Source organism: Poecilia latipinna, unplaced genomic scaffold, assembly GCF_001443285.1.
Source record: "Poecilia latipinna isolate Pla-1442-1.1 unplaced genomic scaffold, P_latipinna-1.0 Scaffold709, whole genome shotgun sequence".
Taxonomy (NCBI): domain Eukaryota; kingdom Metazoa; phylum Chordata; class Actinopteri; order Cyprinodontiformes; family Poeciliidae; genus Poecilia; species Poecilia latipinna.
This window is the reverse complement of record NW_015113325.1, coordinates 122,092-126,068: the sequence shown is the minus strand read 5'-3', so window position 1 is coordinate 126,068 and position 3,977 is coordinate 122,092. Positions and strand designations below refer to the sequence as shown.

General features: G+C 40.6%; 1 long non-coding RNA gene across 1 annotated transcript in view; it reads left to right on the top strand.

Moving 5' to 3' along the window:
- The window catches only part of LOC106955148 (uncharacterized), an 8,782-nt gene extending 6,363 nt beyond the window's left edge, over positions 1-2,419 (top strand). The window contains exons 3-4 of the long non-coding RNA XR_001426513.1: positions 1,131-1,168; positions 1,674-2,419. This is a non-coding gene — a long non-coding RNA (uncharacterized LOC106955148). The remainder of the gene's footprint in view (positions 1-1,130; positions 1,169-1,673) is intronic.
- The last annotated feature ends 1,558 nt before the right edge of the window (positions 2,420-3,977 follow it).

Below are 3,977 nucleotides of genomic sequence, written 5' to 3'. Positions count from 1 at the left end.
ACTCCAGAACGCATACAGGTCGCATTTACTGGCAGTATGAACGGCCCTGGCAAAAAAATCGGAATGGGCTCTTTGCACCTAAGGCGTTGACGTCACATCTCCAGGATCTAATGCGGCTCACTTTTTTTCGCTTTGAGTTACCATGACTGGTAGAAAAGACTAAGTCGTATTTCAGATGCAAAAAAAAAACAATACTATTAACATTGTTGTCTTCCTAATATAATGGGCTTTTAAGTTTTCGTTAATTTCCAAGCTATCCTGGCTTGTAAATATCTGTCGCTACCAGCTAACGCCGCACAGCAAAGTTTGCAGCCTTCACTTCACTCCGGATCAGCCTAAAAATACCAGAGATAGGGATGATAAATAAAGGAGCCTCCCTGAGTTATTTCCATGGAATCACTTCTATATTCAGCCTGAAAGAGTTTATGGGAACGAGAGAGCAGACCAGAGCCACACAGCCGAGCAACTGATCCACCTGTACATACTGCTGTAAACACCGTCCTATCTGAGCTCTGAACAAGAAACACGCAAAGGTAATAAAACGAAATAACACGGAGACATGAAGCAACACGGTCATATTTCTCTAAAAGCAGCAACTTTGAACCTGAACAGCTGAATCAGATCTCTGACACCAGAGCTGCGCTACTGTCAAGCTATGAGGCTTGTTGAGCTCCGTCAGGATTAGGAAGTAAAAAGTCCGAACCGTAACCTCCCCGTTAGTCTGTGACACTAACAATAAACACACATAATATACTTGAAAATAAGATAAATACATTGTCCGTTAGAATGTTTAGATACTAAATAGCACATTTTACAAGAACAATGTCCGAGAATATTGCCTACTAGCATAAGCTAACGTTAATGTTAGCCACAAAGTTTAAGTAAAACTCACCTTCGTGTCAGTGAATGTATAACGAGGCGTACATCTAAAACCTTTCTCCAGCTGACTTGTTGGGGCTAAGGATCGATGTACAAACCTTGGCCAAGCCCTGCAAGCACCTAATGTAAATGATATTTGTATTGGATCGAAAACAATCGAGCCGCTTTTCCCCGAACGCGGAAGCTGAGGTGCAAAGAGCCCATTCCATCAAAAATAATTCTCTTATTTTCTTAATTTTATTTTCATGCAGAAGCTGTGATGTCACTTCCTCCTTCACCAGCCGCTCAGGTTAGTTTCTCACTGAGCTTTTGTTGATTTACAATCTAAAATATTTAAATGTTTAGCTTTGGGGTAAATATTTGCTGCAAACAAGATGTTTAGTTAGCAAGTATTGCTAGCTAAAATTTAGCAACCAAACATTGTTTGCTAAATAAGCAATATTTAGCAAACAATGCTAAATATTTGGAGTCTAGTTTGGAGTTATTTAATCTCCAAGTTCTTGTAGCTAAACGTTTTTCTCCAAACAAGATGTTTATTTAGCAAGCTAAGTATTTAGTTTAATAAAAGCTAAATATTTAGCTTGCTAATTTGCTTGATGCTCAACAATTATGACTAAATAATCATTTTCCAGACTTAAACATTTACTAGTCACCAAAAACTGTCTGAATGGTTTTTATTGTTTCCAGAATTAGTAGAAACAGGAAAATGTAAAAACAGTGAATTTTTAACACTAGTTCTAGTTTAAAAACCGGTTTTCTGATGCAGCGCTTGTTCACTTTGTGTTTTCTTCCAGAAGCTGCAGAAGGTTTTCGACTGAAAACAGAACCAGACATCGTTTCTCCTGTAAACTTTCCTTCCTCTGCAGCAGCCAGCAGCTTTGTGTCTGATGTTATCGCTCTGCTTCTTGTTGTTTGTCTGTTCTGCTGTAGTTGTGTTTCGGTCTTTGTCTCCAGTGTTTTGCTCTGATAGAGAAAAACTCCTGGATTTAAAGCGGCTCTTATCGCTAAAAAGACATTAAACGAGAGGCTCAGATGTCCGAAGTGACATCCCACTCTGGGAGATGAATGGATCTCCGCTGCAGAGCGTTCCCATTATGGAATCACTGAGAGGCTCAAGGACAAATCTGGGAGAGAAAAGTGTGAGCGTTTTATTAGATCATTGCTGCGTTAAAGCATTCGGTTACTCTACAAACATGCTGCATGCCTGGATGTAGTTTAGGTGAAGTAATAAAACCTGGTGAATGCTTTATGTTGGTGCTCAGAAATGAGTTTCCTCCAGATTTAAAATCATATTTGTTGTTTCTGCTGCGACCTCCATTATCCAGGACATAAAAGCCCCCCTACGAAGCTAAATGAAAATGTTTGTCACCATAAAATGAAAATGAAAAAAGAAAAAACAGAAGGTTTTTCTTTTTAAGTGCTGATTCCTGACAGTGTAAGCAGCCAGCAGCGCCGTTCGGCGTCAGATGGTGCAGCAGGTTGGTGAAGGTTCAGGACGCAGATCATCACAAAAAGACAACGAGAAAAATCTAAATTTACACAGATGTCTTAGTTAAACATGTAAGCCTTCTTAATAAATCAGGTAACAGTATCTTTATTAAAGTTTACATCAGGACAGTCTGATTAAATGTAACAAGTTTGAATGAAAATGTCTCAAGTTCCACAAAAATGTCTGTAAATTACGCAAAATGCTTTTTCTCAATTCTGTTGTGACACTAAAGTGATAAAATAAAATTTTAAAAATCTATTTTTGTTTTCTTAGGAGCCGTTCTGGAAGCCTTTGTAACGTTACAGTCAGAAATTAACAGCAATAATTTTATCTTATAACAGGAAACAAAACGAAGGTTCAGTTTTCAAAGATATTTTCATCATCAGTTTTCAAACTAAAAATTATCTTCCTAGCTAAACATTTAGTTTGGAGCTCAATATGCGGCTTATAAAAACATATTTAGTAAATTAAATGAAGTTTATGAACTTCATTCTGTGGAGAATCCAACCACAGAACCTTTAAATGAATGATTTAGTTTGCAGCTAAATATTTAGTTTGCTAATTAAACATCCAGGCTGGAGCTACATATTTCGCCTCAAGCTAAACGTTTAGCTCGCTAACCTTCCTCAGAGTGGTGCGTTCAAAGACACTCCTTTACTGCTGGCTGGATTTGGTGCGTCTGTGTTGAGCTTTGAATTGAAGTTTCTTTTGTTTGGTGTCAGACATTTTGTTTTTAAAGGTCATGTGTACAAAGCGTCCGGCGTTGCCCTTTAGCTCCCGGCGCTCTGTCAGACTCCTCCAAGGCGTCGCTGTGTTTGTTTCCACATCACAAACTTTCCTGTGGAGCTGTGGAAGTCGCTCTGTTCAAACATTCAGCCTCCATCTCAGGCCAGGCTAATCCAGTGCTGCTGATGTTTATGAGCGCTCCATGTAATCATTTGCACCGTCTGGTTCCACCTCCAGGTGTGATGAGCAGCAGCTCGTCACCTCCTGACACCGCCGGACCCGGCGCTGCCGACAGACAGCCTGAAATTGATTCCCCAGCTCCAGGCTGGATTCAGTCGTCGGCTGTAATTGTGTTACAGGCGACCGCATCAGCAGCAACACATGAGCTGCTGGGTTTATTGGAGATGAAGCCTTCCTCCGCTTCGAGATGACGAGCAGAGAGGAACCTGTCAGCCAGATAAGGTCAGCAGCGGGAGACAGCTTCATTACATTAATTATCTCTCTGCAAACTCTTCTCTGACCGACTTTTATTTACCATAACTGGCTCTGCTGTTATTTTTAGCGAAGGAAAATGGAGACATTCCTTTTACAGATTGCTTACAGAGTCCAGGTGTTACAGGATTCTTGTTTCTCTTGAGTCATAACAAGTTGATTCTTGAAACTTATGGTGCCGTTCAGCTCAGTTCAGTCCGCTTTAATCCAACTCCAGTCTGTTTGCCTGGACAGTCCGGTTCATTTGGGGAGGAACGAACGCTAAGCAAACCAAAAACCAAACTCTGCTCCGCCTTAAAACCTCGGTCTTCGGTTGAAGGGAACTCTGGTTCGGTTTGAATGCATATGGAGACGCTCCAACAGCAGGAAGTGGACTACAGCGCAGGGCATT